Genomic DNA, 15,964 nt, shown 5'->3' with positions numbered 1-15,964 from the left:
AGTTCCCCAGAGTTTTCTTGAGTGCAATCAGCAGGAAATATTAGATAGAAGGATTTATTGCGGAGAATATCGCAGAGATAAACAGATAGAAAATAAAGGATAGCCTCGAGAGGGCCTGGAACCTATTCCAACGGGCCCCGACTGTCTCTGGCCCAGGGTTTTTATAGAGACGCCAAGGGGTGGAGCAAAAGACCTCCTCCCCCAGCACAGCCAAGTGCAGACCATCTCAGACACCTGCACTCAGGCCGGTGGTCCTTATCATCCTCTATTCGGACCTGCTGGGTAAAGCCACGAGTAACCCGAGAACGGGCTCCCACAATGTAGGAATATATTCTCTGTTCATAACAGATTCAATAAGTGTCCACTGTGAGTGTAGATACTTATGAATTGAGTTATTCAAGTTGAAGGGCTGGCTTGAGAAAGAAGAAAATGCCTACCTAACTTGTAAGACTCAAAGCACACATTAGAAGTCAATAGCTGTAGAGGGCTACAGAGAGGCCCATGTTGTAGGAATTAGATGATAAATTTCATTCCCCATCCTTGAAGGTTCCTAGGTGGGACTGACCTTGTATACTTTGCTCAGCTATGTGTACTTCATCCTTTAAGTTAAGAATACCCTAAAGGGATGGAAGCAGAAGAGTTTTTTGACTACCTCAACCTCTCTAGTCTTCTAAACAAAATGTTTCTCAATGTGCTCAAGAGATAAAAAGTGACAATACAATGAGTCCACCTCATTCTTTATTGTGGAGAATAAATACAATCAAATTGTTCTGTATTCATCATGCATAAAAGGTCTAGGATGCACTCAGAACATGTGGACCACTCTGAGTGTAAGAATGGTAGAGTTTGCAGTCTGTGGATACTGCAGTCTGTGAGGTTCCACTGCCAAGTCCTTCCTACTGGAAGAAAAGCTCTCCTTCATCTTCTCCTGGCATCAGTAAGCATATGTGAACTGAAAGAAATCAGGTAAAGATAATTGGAAGTCACAGGAGCAGTGATGGCAGGGAAGGCACACATCTCCCAGCCTAAAACAGCCTTGAAATGTACTCAAATGTGACTTTATTCCACACCTTGCACCTCTGTTTATGACTTGCCTATCTTTAGGTATCTCAGTCAGACCATCTTTGCCTCATTTCACCATCTTAGATGGGTCACATCGGCACTGAAAATACTAAACTCAGTAGTGGGCACACATTCAGGAATCTTCTCCTCTCCTCTTCATCTCTTAATTCCCCTTCCTCAATCCTTCTCTTTCTTCCACTTTATTGTCTTCCTTTCCCCCTCCCTTCCTCCATTCACTCCTCTTCCCAATCTCCTCCTATTCTCCTCCCTTCTTCCTCCTCTTCTTCCTCCCTCTTCCTCTCTACTTCCTCCTTTTTCTCTGCCCCATTTTCTCCCTCTTTTGTCTTCATCTCTTTGTTATTAATTTATCCTCTTTCATTGCTTCTAGGATACCCACTCATTCTATATATAAGGATTAACAAGAAGCATTGGATAGGACTTGACCTCAGTTTTAGAGAACTGGACAGCCGTCCTTCTCTGAGGAGAAGGTGCTGGAAATCCTCTTGGAGGCAGATAACCTAAGGAAATGGATACTGAAGTACAGGAAAGTAGTAACTGTTGGTGTTCTGCATCTTGAAGGTACAAAACTTTAAAGCATATATGATACTCTTGCATTGGATAGTAAAAGAAACACATCTTACTTTGTTCTATATCATTTTTTGGTCAGTATCATAAGTATTGAAAGAAAGTTCACAGAGACAATAAAGCTGCACTCACTATAAAAGCAATCAATCTTCAGAACCTCTGGACACTTTACAATCTACCAAGCTCCTTCCAATTTCTAAGCTTCTTCCAGGAGTTTGCTTCATGCTGACTTCGTGGCCATTTGGTCCTGCCTGGAGTAGGTAGTGCTGAAAGTGTTCTCAAATGATAAGACTGCACTAGCAAAAATCATTGAGTAGAATCTTTCATCATTTTAAGAAAGAGTAACTAACTCATTTGATTATGATTATTTCTTAAGATGCTATATTTGTGGTTCAGAATATTTTTTCTTTGAAAAGAAAAGAGGGCAAGGAGGAGCACAGAATGATCTATGGGCTAAAGTTCTACTTAGTCATCAGATAGCTTGGGAGACAGCTGGGCAGAGAGTGACATTTCAGTGAGAAACCCTGCAAATTGTGTACTCTCTGTCAGGAGCTTTAGATTCATCTTTGGTGCATCACACATACCACCTGATTCTTTCAGTGATTGCACAATGAAGTTCCCAGAGTGTTTTCTCTGTTTTTTTTTTTTTTCCTCTGAAATTCCCCAAAGTGCATCAGTGCATCAGAGGTTGGAGCAGTTACTCATAAGATCTAATTCCTTTGTAGATAAATTCCTTTGGTCCATGAAGCCTCTTTCTTCCAGAAAAACAACCAAACACCTTCCAACCACAGTTGCCCACCATCTTCCTGCCTTAATCCCTAGGGTTTTTTTTTTTTTTAGTTTGGGATTTTTATTTATTCTTTTTATAATACAAAAAACAACCAATGATTACCAAAATCTTCCATCATATAAACACATAAATGCATGAACATCTTCCTAGTCATAAAAAAAAATCACTTATTAAGAGTCTGATTTTACTGTACTAAAATAATCTCTGTGTAGTTTGGGGTAGCACCTCATTTAGAATGAAGTGCTGATTTGTGTAACATATTGGATTACAATAACACTTACTTTCTAGGGCCACATTTCTTTGCTGATGTGACTATTGGCTATTGATGCAACTGAAGCAAGTGTCCTTTCTCTTTATTTCCAACAGCATCTGCCTCATAAGGTGGCTGTGAGCAATGAGCTCTTATAGAGATACTGGCTCATATAAGAAGCATTCAATAAACTGTCCCTTGATGCCTCAGCATCAACAATTGTTGGCAGTTGGCACTCATTATCTCTGCAAAGGACATGTGCTTCATACCGATTCATCCCATTGTCTCTGCTGATCTTCAAAGGGATCACGTGTAAAGATGCTGCTCCTTCCTGACATGACAAATGCTCAACCATTAGAGGAGAGAAAACAGCCTCCCCTTTGCCCTGTGTCTTTGCTGTTACTGCTTCTAAAAGGAAATCAATTTGTGTGAACAAGGGGGGTGGAGACAAACATTTATCGAGCTCTAGCTGCATGCTAGACACTGTACTGTTTTATCTTTTTAATGTATTCGTTTTCTCATTTAGGTCTTCCCACCATCCAATGAAACAACCACTACAGCACTGCAGAGAAATGAGCCAGAGCAATGTGAATTCCAAGGGTTTTAATTTAGGTCTGTCTGACGCTCGTTCCTGTGATCTTTCTTTTATACAGTGACAGAAAGCAACAGGCGAAGAATGTTGTCTGTGTTGTCTGGTTTATCACCGACAGGCACACATGCTCAACAGAACTAGCCTGTGCAAAGACCATTTAAAAACTTGTTTCAGCTTTAGAAAAGCGTAGTGGGTGCAGAAGAAGTCAATTCAGGAGAACAGATGAAGCAAGCATTGCTTGTGATATTCTAGAATGATAATTAATCACCCTTAATATCATGGCCATCTAAATATTACAGGCAGTGACTCTCTATCCTTATCTAATTCTGATTGCTTCTCATAAAGGGATTCAGTCTGAAAATGACCATTTTCTTAATGTAGTGGAAATACATTTTCAATTTTCTATGTACATCAAACATATCCCCCAATGAATTTGAGATTTAATTTAGTCAGAAAGTTGCTGAATGGGGTAACCAAGATGAGCAGGCCCCATAGAACAGCTCTTTCTTCATCCCTTTACTCTTGCTTCAATTATTAGACTTAGTCATGATTATTTACACACACACACACACACACACACACACACACACACACACACACACAAGTAACACAGGGAAATTTGCTTCAGGTCTAAGAAATATCAGGCAATGTATAAGTGGACTCTGGAAGTGGCCCAGAAGCTCCTACAATATTGAGAAACTTCCCTGAAGACAGGAAGAAAATGCTTAGAGTCACAAGGAAAGACTCAGCTTCAGATTTTTTTCAAGATGCATTTTAAAACCTCAAAGTTATGACTGTGGAAACTTTACAATCTTTCTGCTCTCACTTCAAAGGATTCCCCTAAGAAGCTGCCTGCCTCAGATCTCTCCCATGGCAACACAACCTTATTCTTTTTTGGAATCATAAGCAAAGAATCTGTTACTTTGACTGTTTATTTGCCTTGTGTTCTTTATGTACTAATACTGTTAGTCAATATAATCTTTGCTCCTCCTACTACATTGCCTGGGGAATAAAGTGCACCAGCTATTCAGCTGTGTTCCTTAGAGACCAGAAGCGTTTAATTCTGTCAACAGGAACTGAATCTGAATTGTTTAGATGGCTGTCACTGTCTCTGTCTTTTTAAGTCAGCCTATAGGTTTCCATGTGTTCAGTCTTCCTAAAACTCAAATGAAAATTCCATCAAGCCAAAATAAGTAGGGACCACAATGATAAAAGAGGTGCTGTCAAAATTCTCCATTTAATCTCCAGAGCCATGGATAAGATGACAACGTAGGAGTCAGTAAATGTGCTCTGTAGAGGATCAGAGAAAATTGTATTTGGACCTTGTGGCTCTTAAGATCTTTGCTGTAACTACTCAGGTGTTCAGCCACAACAAAAGATGGCCCACAGGCAACCCATGGGCATTTGTGCACTCTGCATTCCTATAAATGACGGAAAAGAGTCCATATTTCACCCCACTCACATTTGCTGACACCTGACTTTTAGATCAATAGTGTCCTATTGTTTGTGGATTTTAGATTTTTTTCCAAATATTTTTAATAAATTTATCCAAAATGATAATATAATTATAGCATTTTCCTCTTGTCTCCTCCATCCAACACTTTACACACACACACACACACACACACACACACAAATGTATAACATAGTTTGTTCATCCAATTTAGTGATATTATATATTATATTGTATATATGTATATAACATATATTGTATATATATATATATATATATATATATATATATATATATGTATATGATTTCAGAAATGACCACTTGGTATTAGATAAACATTTAGGGGGGAATCATCCCTGGGAAAGGCTCTTTCTTCCTCATGGCATACCTGTCGTTCTTTGTCCAGGGGTGGGGCCCTGTGAGATTTTCCCTCTTCCATGCTACCATGTCTATTGGTAGTATCCTTGTTCAGGTCTTGTTTTAGCAGCCATATTGTTTAGGTATCATGAGTGAAGCTTCTCTTTCATTTCTTGGAGACACATTCTCACAGCAGCTCTCCTGGTCTTCTGACTCTTACAAGATCCCCACATCATCTTCTGCTATGTCTCCTGAACCTTAGATGCAGAAATTGTGATCCTGTAAAAATCTCAAAAAGACTTTAAGAGATAAACAAAGGGGAGTAGATCTGTGACATGCTGTCTTATGGATATGACATGCATGCTACACACAACTGTTTGGTTACCACCCCAAGACTCATATAATTTCAAGACAATTAAATTTTCATTTTGAATGAGGGAGGAAAGCTCTAGTTGAGGAGTTCTTAGCACCTGATGGTTGTCAGTAGAGAGAGAATCAATTTCCTCTTTTGGAAAGTAGTCACTAGCACGTTGCTCACACCCTATTTATGGACCAGATTAATGTTTTTTTTTCTGTGTTTAATATGATTTTGGGAACAGAATATACTTGAGGGGATAGGGGAATTTGGAGGGAGAAAGTCTGAGGTAAGATATGATCAAAGTATGTTGTACACAGATATGGAATTTTCAAAATTAAAATTATCTTAAAATCTTCCATCATAATTATGTAATAAATGTCTTATGCCAATGTCAAGTGTACCATGCCAAATCTTAATCCCTCTATGCTCTGATGGATAGCCTGGTCACCTTCATTTTCCTGAGAAGTCTTTCCTGAGTCTCTATTATCAACCTGAGATATAATTGAAAAAATTATTAAATAACATTTTATCCTTCATGCCTTGTGGTAAGTTTTTCCCTAACATGGTGTTCCCAGGCTCTAGGGCTTCAGAAAGAAGCCTTGCTGACTGCCTCTGGCAAACATCTAATAGTCTTTGACTTAAATTCTGATCTTTATTTTTTCTCAAAGTTCAGTCAAATTACCCCTCTCTAAGAATTCTGGTATTTCAGTATTTAGAGAAAAAGAGATATTTGGTATCAAAAGATGTGGGTTAGGAGTAGCTCTAGCAGAGGCTGGAGAAGGCTTTTGAAGTTCTCATTTCTTTGCAGTCTTCTACCACAAGCATACACAAGCAAGTACAAGCATTGTCAGACCCTTGCAAATAATGGGCAGGCAGAAAATATGTGGTCTATGAATAGTTAGATGTTGCTTATGTTACAATGCTGCTTGGAATATTAAACAGACCGACCCATTTATATAAAGCATCTGTCCTACAAGGAAGCACATAATATATGCAAAATAAATGGTTGTTATTAAGATTATTTTTACCTTCCCACCTGGAATATGTTCTGCACTGTCTAAATGTCAGATCATTTTGTCTCTACTCTCTGTGTCATCACTGTCTATTTGGCATCCTTATCCCTCAGTGACTGAAGGCCATTAGAGGTAAAGTTTGTATCCTGAAGCACGTGGCTAAATGCCTGACTGGGATTGAGAAGACCAAGAATGTCTTAAGTAGAAATTAATCAAATAATAAATCTATCCTTGTTGATAGATAAGGGGCTAATAGGAAGATACCACACACAGTGACTGAGGACATCCTCAGGGTAGTGTGCAGCCCCTAAGCACATCTCTGCTTATATGTTACTTATATGTATGTTTTCATGGCTGACTATAAGGCATTAGAAAACCAGTTGGTGACTTGGAAGATATCTGGAATCAGATCGTCATCATGTAGACCTCTTAGATCATGCGGATCACTAGGTCAGACCCTAATGCCCTGAGCTTGACCACTGGGACCAGTTCCTTTATTGATGTAGTGTTTCTCCATAGGGAACTTCTATGTTTTCCTTACCATTTATTACATATGAGCAACTTCTGTTTAACCTCTGGCCACTGACAGCAGGAATCTTTAGCTGGTTCCCTTCTGTCTTCTCCTTTCAGCTTACATCTTCCCCCTGGATGGTCTGTCTTGATATTATTCAGACCTGTCTCTGAGACCAAGCTATCACCTCTCCCAAGCTCCATACATATGGTTCTAGATGATGAATATCGGTAGAATCAAGAATCTAAGATCTGGATGCAAACAGAGAAGGAGAAGTCAGCAATCTGCTGAATACAATAAAATAGAGTCTGAGAGTAAGATGGACAAAAAGAAGCATGGTATAGTATCGCCTAAGGACATGGTTCCCAGTGAAAAGCATGAACCAAAGAGATGACTGACAGTAGCAGGACTGATTATTATGGCATTTGTTTATCATGTACAAGACTCTAGGCTTTATCCCAGCACCGCATAATAAGAAAATAGTTAGATGATAGATAGGTAGATAGAGAGATAGATAGATAAACAAATGAAGAAGGAAAGTTAAGGAGGACATTTCATTGTGTAAAGTCTACACCACACAAGCCTGCTGATGTTAGTTCAGGTCCCCAGAGATCACACTGAAGCAGGATGCAGTAGTGCAGGACTCTGTTATGAGAGTGCCCTTTTTGGAAGATGAAAAGTAGTGACAGAAAAATCACTTGAAGCATGTAGGTAGTTAACCTGACACATGCAGCAGTAAAAGAGACCCTGACTTAAGGTGGGAGATAAAGATTGACACCCAAGCTTGTTCTCTGGCCTTCACGTGCACTCCATGGCATACATGCTCCTGCACATATACACATGAAGACATACATGCACATGCTTTTTAAAAAGTAAATAAATAAAAACAATAACGAAGCTGGGTGGCGGTAGCTTACAACTTTAATCCCAGCATTCAGAAGGAAGGTGGATCTCTGTGAGTTCAATGCCAGCCTGGTCTACAGAGTAAGTTCCAGGACAGTTGGGGATACACAGAGAAACCCTGTCTCGAAAACCAAACACAATAAAAACAATGAATAAATTAACAGGTAAATAAATAAATAAATATATGAAATAGTTGAATTAATCTTTCTATGCAAGAAAAGTCATTGAATTGGAAATATAATTAATTAGTCAAGTCTACCTTACTATTCAGTACAATCATAAACAGATTCATATTTTAAAAGGCATGGTGAAATAAATGTTCATTGTCCAACAATTTCAAAAACAGATACAGGAGGAAATAAAGCAGAAGCTTTCTCTTCTTAGAGATGTCCTGAGGTGCATTCATGAAACCTTCTGTAGAGAACAGAGGAGGATCCAGAGGCTTTTGTTGACTCAGCAGTATCCAGGGGGTCCAAGGTGAGCCCAAGACAATTGTTAACAGTACTACTTTGTGTCTGCCCCTACGATATCCACCTGAGAAGCTCTCCTAGATCTGTTGCCCCTTCCCCACCACCCCAGCACCACCATGCATTTCTGGGGTTAATTTTGCCTGTTCACTTATTCTGCATACTATCACTTTTCAATGAGAATCTATTTATAGTGCTCATTACATTATTTATCAACTTCATTTCACGATTGACAACCTATTACTAGCATTCATTATGCTAATTTGCAAAACATCTGCTATTGACCAAAATAAATAACTGAAACCCATCATTTGTGTTTGCGGTGTTCATATTTCAGATGAAAACATGTAAGAGCCGGCATAGTCTAGCTTAACGAAGTGATCATACACATGGGATCATACTATTGTTGCTATTGTTGCTGGGGCAGTCTGAGACAACTACAGGAGTCTCCACATCGTTCTTGCTGGCTCACTCTCCCTTCTCTTGCCATAAGAACTATTTTGGAACAGCTTTAATGATGCAACTGATTGAGAGATATTCACAAAAGGTCGACAGTTTAAGATTTTTTTTTTAAAGTCAGATGGTTTGGGAGTATGGGAATAACTACTCAGAACTTTATAAGTACCAGCTGAGCTTTCTTAGCTGAGACTCCACTGTAAAACACAACAATACCCAACAGTTTCCAAGTTTTCATCCTTTTACACAAAATGTCCTCTCACATTCTCTACTTCTGTCCTCTTGATGGGTGCATTGTCCTCAACACTTGTTGAGAAATGGGCATAAGTCAAACAGGGACATAGAATTCTTAAATAGTAAGGAAGACACAGGAAAAGAGAAGTTAAGGGTAGGGTTTATAGCTAAAAAAAAAAAAAAAACATCCATGCTGGGAAAGATGCTAATATGTTTCTTGGCCATGTTCTTTACTACGATAAAGCATCCTTGACAAAGCAACTTAAGGAGAGAGGTTTATTCTGGCTTAGGGTTCTACAGGCAATACAATCCTTAGCTTCAAAGACGTGGCAGCAGGGACACGGGGCTGGCCCATTACATTGCATCTACAGCTGGAAAGCAGAAGAGAATATAGGTGGGGCCTGTATATAAACCCCCGAACCTGACCCCCAGTGATATACTTCATTCTGAAATGTTCTACTATCTAAAGGTTCCATAACCTTCCCAAACAATGCCACCACCCCCAGTGACATATTTCATTCAGAAAAGTTCCACTATCTAAAGATTCCATAACCTTCCCAAACAGTGCCACCAAATCAAACACACAAGCCTATCAGGATATTTCCCATTCAAAGAAAAACCAAAACTGAACAATGACTAGAAAGGTATTGGTAGGTTTGCTGCATCCTAAAGAAGGCAGTCATAGAACCACAGACTGACCAGGATGCAGAGAGGAAACAAGTCAGCAAAGTTCTGGTCAGCGAAATGAGCATTCACGAATCTTCCATGTAAGTTTCTGTTCTCTGAAATATTGTGTCTAGTTGGGAAAGAATACTGCAGACAGACCTCCACCAGTTTCAAGCCTATAATTAAGGAATTAACAATAGTTACTAGCATCACAGCAAAAAACAATAACCTAAGAGATAGTAAGAGCTCTGTGAAGGAATCTCAAGAAAACATTCTCTGGATCATGTCAAATAAAACTGAAATATGAATCATCAGTCGGCTGATTTTCTTTTTTCTTCTTTTTTCATTTTACATACCAACCACAGTTCACCATCCCTCCCTTTCTCCTGTTCCCCACTCCCCTCTCCTTCTCAGAGGGGGTAAGGCCTCCCTCGGGGAGTCAACAAAGTCTGACATCCCAAGTTGAGGCAGGACCAAGCCCATCCACCCTGCATCAAGGCCAAGCAAGGTATCCCACCATAGGGAATGGGCTACAAAAAAAGCTAGTTCATGCACCTAGAGTAAGTCCTGGTCCCACTGCCTGGGGCTCCACAAACAGATCAAGCCACTCAACTGCCACCCACATTCAGAGGTCAGCTGATTTTCTATATCAATCGGTTAAGAGAAAATGCAAGAGACAGTTGAACATGAAACATCGTTGGTGCCACTGTGTTGTAGACAACGCTCCACACCATACCCTGTCTATACAACTCTCAGACAAAATAAATGTGGAAAGATGAAGTTGATATGGGAGGAACTGGAATGGAATGGTGTTGTTGGAGAGCTTCTCTCCAGGTCCCACCTCCAAGTCCTGCCAGTCCCAGAGCCCACTTAAAAAATAAACACACAGACTCTTAGATTATTTAAACTGCTTGGCCATTAGCTCAGGCCTATTATTGTCTAGCTCTTACTCTTATATTTAGCCCATTTCTATTAATCTTTACTTTGCCACGTGGCTCGTGGCTTACCGGTACTTTACATCTTCCTTGTCCTGGTGGCGGCTCCAGGCAGTCTCCTCTCTGCCTTCCTGTTTCCTCTTTTCTCCTCTCTGTTAGTCCCTCCTATACTTCCTGCCTGGCCACTGGTCAATCAGGGTCTATTTATACAGAGCGATATCCACAGCAGAATGGAAGGATATCAGTCAATAGCAATACATGCACCTTCTCCACAGCGAGATTCAAGGAAATAGCCATTTGGTGAAACTCAGGGAATCCTGGTGAAAAGGGGAAGAAAGGATTGTAGGAGTCATAAGGGTCAAGGACACCATGAGAAAAACCACAGAATCAAGTAACCTTGGCTCATAGGGGCTCACAGAGTCTGAACCAACAACTAGGGAGCCTGACAGGACAGAAGTAGGCCCTCTGCATAGGGGTTTCAGTTGGGTAGCTTGATCTTCTTGTGAGGTTCCTAATGGTGGGAGCAAAGGCTGTCTCTGACTCATTTGCCAACTTTTGGGATTCTGTACCTCATACTGGGTTGCCTTATCCAGCCTTAATACAAGGAGGGAAGGTGCCTGGTCTTACTGCAACTTGATATGCCGGGTTTGGTGGCTATCCATGGGAGGCCTGCCCTGTTCTGAATGGAAATGGAGTAGATGAGAGGGCAGAATGGAGGTGGGGGAGAGACTGGGAAGAAGAGGAGGAAGGGGAAACTGTGTTCTAGGATGTGAGATGATGATGATGATGATGATAATAATAATAATAATAATATTTTAAAAATAACCAGGTCTGTTATGTTGTTCTATATGGCAAATGTGTTGCTCTGATTGGTCAATAAATAAAACACTGATTGGCCAGTGGCTAGACGGGAAGTATAGGCGGGACTAACAGAGAGGAGAAAAGAAAGAACAGGAAGGCAGAAGGAGTCTCTGCCAGCCGCCGCCAGGACAAGCAACATGTGAAGATGCCAGTAAGCCACGAGCCATGTGGCAAGGTATAGATTTATGGAAATGGATTAATTTAAGCTATAAGAACAGTTAGCAAGAAGCCTGCCATGGTTATACAGTTTGTAAGCAATATAAGTCTCTGTGTTTACTTGGTTAGGTCTGAGCAGCTGTGGGACTGGTGGGTGACAAAGATTTGTCCTGACTGTGGGCAAGGCAGGAAAACTCTAGCTACACAGTTCTAAGATTCCACTAGGATATCTAAATAAAGGGCATTAAAAATTTAAAAATGAAGTAAAACAAGTATTAATTTTTAGAAAATATATCAAGCAAAACTAATATGCATATGTAACATATATAACATATAGCTATGGATAACTAAATTTGGAAGATGCAGGCTCACTTCACACAAGAAGCAAAATAGCTTGTTTTTAGAAATCATGGAACATGCAGATGAAACAGGTGGGTGTACACTGGCAAGGACTGGAAAGGTCAGATGAAGACTGTGAGTTACCCACGGACAAGGACGCCTGCCTGGCAGAAGTGTTTACATACCTATAAATGTGTTCAGATGCCATCTCACAGGAAATGCCAGTTTTGAGTAAATGTAGGTGAAATGTCTCTTGTGAAAGTGTCTATAGCCATCTAAACTGCTTAGATTGCTGAATTTGCCTACCTTCTCTTGATTTTAGAGAGTCCTGCAGGATCTTGTAGCTCAAGAAAACTTCTTTGAACCATGGAGTCAGTATAAACAAAATAATGAAGATGGCTAAAAATGAGAAGTGAGCTTGCTCATTGCATTGAAGCCTCCCAGCCCAGAGAATCTGTGTCACAAGTACACAGAACAGTATTGTGATAACAATCACCTCTGCTAACAATGTCTGAACAATTGCTATATGCCCCAACCTATCAACTCATTCTTAAGATGCATTATTTCATTATGTTCAACCACATTCTTAGATGAGAGGTTTTGCAAAAGTCAGGACACGGTAACAGGCATGTGAATTTCAAGCTGCAGTAACTCGGGGCAGACCTGCACAAAATCAAGCCAGCCACAATCCCAGCATGGACAGGGGAGGTGCTCATGAACTTCCTCCCCTAAGCTAGAAGCTATTATGGCTGCTGGATGAAGGAGAGGCAGTTTTCTCCAGAAATGTGGTCCTTAAAAGACTACACATTGTGGTCCTTTAAAGACTACAAATGTGGTCCTTAAAAGACGACACAGTGAGGCTGCCCGAAACTGCAAACCAGGGAGATGCAACGTCACACTCCTCTAGGAATCTCTCTGAGGTACTTTTCTTGACTTCTAAGTTCTTTGATCTGAGCAGCTCATTAAGAGCCAAAAAAATTGGGTGCGAAGAAGAGGCGCCCATAATTAGTACTAAAATTTATCTAACTTTCGGTTCGCTCGTCCGCGACCTGTTTACTTTCGGTTCGCCACACCTCGAACTTTCTTCACTCTCTCTTGGTCTACAGAGAAGAACAATATGCCTGCTTTTGTCTGGGATCCCCACCTTACCTGGGGACTTACCAGTGCACTGTCCTGACCGTGAAGAGTTCTGAGCCTTCAAGAGACAGGGGAGGTAAACGGTCCCGTATGCGCCACCTCGAACAGCAAGGAAGATGCAACACCAGGCTCTTCTCTAAGCAGTTTATTCAGGAACCTTGAAACAATCTTCTGACTTCTGACCCCAGGGAAAGCCAACCCACAACCTAAATAGCTTCTGGGCAGCCAACCCCAATCTGCCACATGGGTTCTGCGGATAGGTCCAGGTGCACGGAAGCAAGCCAAATCCTCAGCTTTAGCCAAATAAGGAGTTGTTTATCACAGAGAGTGCTCACCATCGGGAGGGTGGAAGGCAGAAGCCTGCGCCATCTTTGAGGCGCGGCTGCACGCAGCTCACTATAACACATGGTGCAGTAGATGGCCCTGAATATATAGGCTGAACCAACTGGACTCAGCGGGTATTTAAAAAAAATTGTGTGAGCACATGAATCCTGGAGAGAAAAAATGGCAGGGAAGGTAAGAGACGAGTAAGAGAGAGAGAAGAGGGGTGGACTTGATCAAAACAAAATTTATGCATGCATGAAATTCTCAGTAAAAGATAAAGAGGCTGGAGGGATTGCTCAGTGGTTAAGGACACTTTCTATTCTTGTTAGGACAGGGGTATTTTTATTCTTAGCATGCTCATGTAACTCCAGTTCCAGATGACCTGGCACCCTCTTTTGGTCTTATCAGACACTGCAAACAATAAATGAAGCTTAAACATACAAGCAAACACTCATGTACAATAAAATAGAAACACTACTTCAAAATAAATCCTATAGAATAAAAGGAAAACAGGCTCGGGAAAGAGAAGCAACTTGCTGAGATCCTAGGCTGTGACTGGGTTACTGAAATGCAGCTGGGATCAAGGGGAAAGCCAGGGCTTTCTCTCATCGAAGAGTCCACAAGCTCCTACTCCCTGCCTCAGCCTCAGAGCAAGTAGCACAAAAGGTTACGTTTGTCACAGGCCCTGGACTAGACAGAGGTGTGAGGAATCTCTGCTGTGACATAAGTTCTTCTTTGCAGTGGAGCCCCAATGAGTATACAAAGCTTTTGAGATTTTGATTCTTCATTTACTAAGGACAGGGTGTTAAGTGGGAAGAGGAAAGGTTCCCTCTAAAGGCCCAGCTCATAACAGGCCATATGAGCCCATGAGATGACCCACTTTTGCCTTTCATCCTGGATCTTTTCCCTTGTGCGGTCTATGAAAATGCGCTCAGCAAGCACCTCATTTCGAGACTGCCACCTCAAATCAGATACTAAGCTGCTTAGGTCGCCACCTGTGTGTCAGAGAAATCACATTCCGTTCAATTAAGCTAAGTGGACTCTGAAGTAACGGCACATGCTCTGCAATTTGCCTGATTTGGGGATGGGGGCGGGGAGGGTGGGAAGATAAGGAGAGAAGCACACTCTGCATTCCAGCACTCTGGCCCCGCAGTGTCACATGACCAGAACACAAATAGGATGCTATTTTAGAAAGGTGACATTTGTGGTTTCCTCCATGGCCTGCAGATTGCGGAGAAAGCAGCAGCTCTGAGGCCTCCTTGAAGTATCAGTACTGATTATGAAGGTTGAAGAAGTGAGGAAAAGTGGGATGCTGCCGGTAACGTGACAGGGGACTGCACAGGATGGCTGTCATGGTGAACGCTCTATCAACCTTATAGGTGGTCCATTTTAAATGTCTCATCTTTCTTTTGTTGTTCCATATCAAACCCAGATTGAGTCTTTTCTTGGTGCCAATGGGGAAGGCAACCTTAGCAGATAGAGCTGCTTTGATTTTGAATTTGCCTACTGGACAGTCTTCACATTTCTCCCAATCCAGGCTTCCTGTCATAATGGGGTAGGCTGAATGACAAACTGTATAACATATATAAAATTGCTTTGTAAGTTGGGAGGAGCTACACATGCATGTGAACTATGTTTTTTTTAAGATAGTATATTCATTTGCCACTGATGCCTTAACAAAATGTCACAAACTTAGAGGCTTAGCACAACACAAATGTATCACTTTGTTTTGGTTACTTGTCCCATCTAGGCATTACTGAAATAGAACCAAGGTTTCTGCAATGTTGTGTTCTTTCCCATGGTGCTGGGGGAGGCCACACTTTTTTGCTTCCTCTGGTTTCTTGAAGCTATTTTGGCTTGGGGTTGCATCCTTTCATTTTCACAAATAGCAGCATGTGTGAGCCTTCACACAGTGTTCTCCATTTTCTTCTTCTGTGGTTCTCCTTCCTTGGGATCATCAGCTGCAGTCCATGTCAGGGGAGGGAGCTGGAGAGGGGAATAGAGTTCAGGAGGCTGTGGATATGACAGAGATACCCCTCTGTGATATGACTCCAGTAAATCACCTCATCTTTATTCCAGAGTATAGGAATATATAGGATTGGGGAGCCTGGGGACAAACCCTAATTTGCACTAGGTGCCATGCTCCTATGGTAAGGCTAGGTATGTGGCAGTAGGTTCCTATAGCAAAGGTCCTAGTACAAGTCTTAGTTATTACAGGTACAGAAGAGGGAAAGCTTCTAGTAGGAACCTGCCAAGGGTCATGCTAGAGATAAATCAGGCATCCTGGCCTAGAGGCATCCTCCAGATAAGGCTAGGTAGAGAACAGAGAGCCTTTGCTGGGGGGTGGGGAGGGAGTCCACCATGTTGCTGAGTTTAGAGGAAGCTACCAGGATATGGCAGACTACAACATCTGATCAGGAGGGCCTCCCAAAATTCTTCTCCCTTCTACCCACAAGGGCCTTTGTGATGTACTTGCCATACAAAGATAATCATAAAGACAACTGACTGGCGAATT

At 41.3% G+C, this 15,964-nt stretch overlaps 1 long non-coding RNA gene across 2 annotated transcripts; it reads right to left on the bottom strand.

Moving 5' to 3' along the window:
• Window positions 1–720: 720 nt before the first annotated feature.
• On the bottom strand, window positions 721–13,313 carry LOC119086361. Of its 2 annotated transcripts, XR_005089630.1 has the most exons (4): window positions 13,150–13,313; window positions 7,002–7,222; window positions 5,121–5,346; window positions 721–952 (listed from the first exon to the last, which is right to left on the bottom strand). It is a non-coding gene; the product is annotated as an uncharacterized LOC119086361 (long non-coding RNA). The 2 variants fall into 2 exon arrangements; XR_005089629.1 differs by lacking the exon at window positions 7,002–7,222.
• Between the last annotated feature and the right edge of the window lie 2,651 nt (window positions 13,314–15,964).

This window comes from Peromyscus leucopus, chromosome 20, assembly GCF_004664715.2.
Source record: "Peromyscus leucopus breed LL Stock chromosome 20, UCI_PerLeu_2.1, whole genome shotgun sequence".
Taxonomy (NCBI): domain Eukaryota; kingdom Metazoa; phylum Chordata; class Mammalia; order Rodentia; family Cricetidae; genus Peromyscus; species Peromyscus leucopus.
Note: the sequence above shows the minus strand (reverse complement) of the source record. Positions and strands in the feature narration are given on the sequence as shown.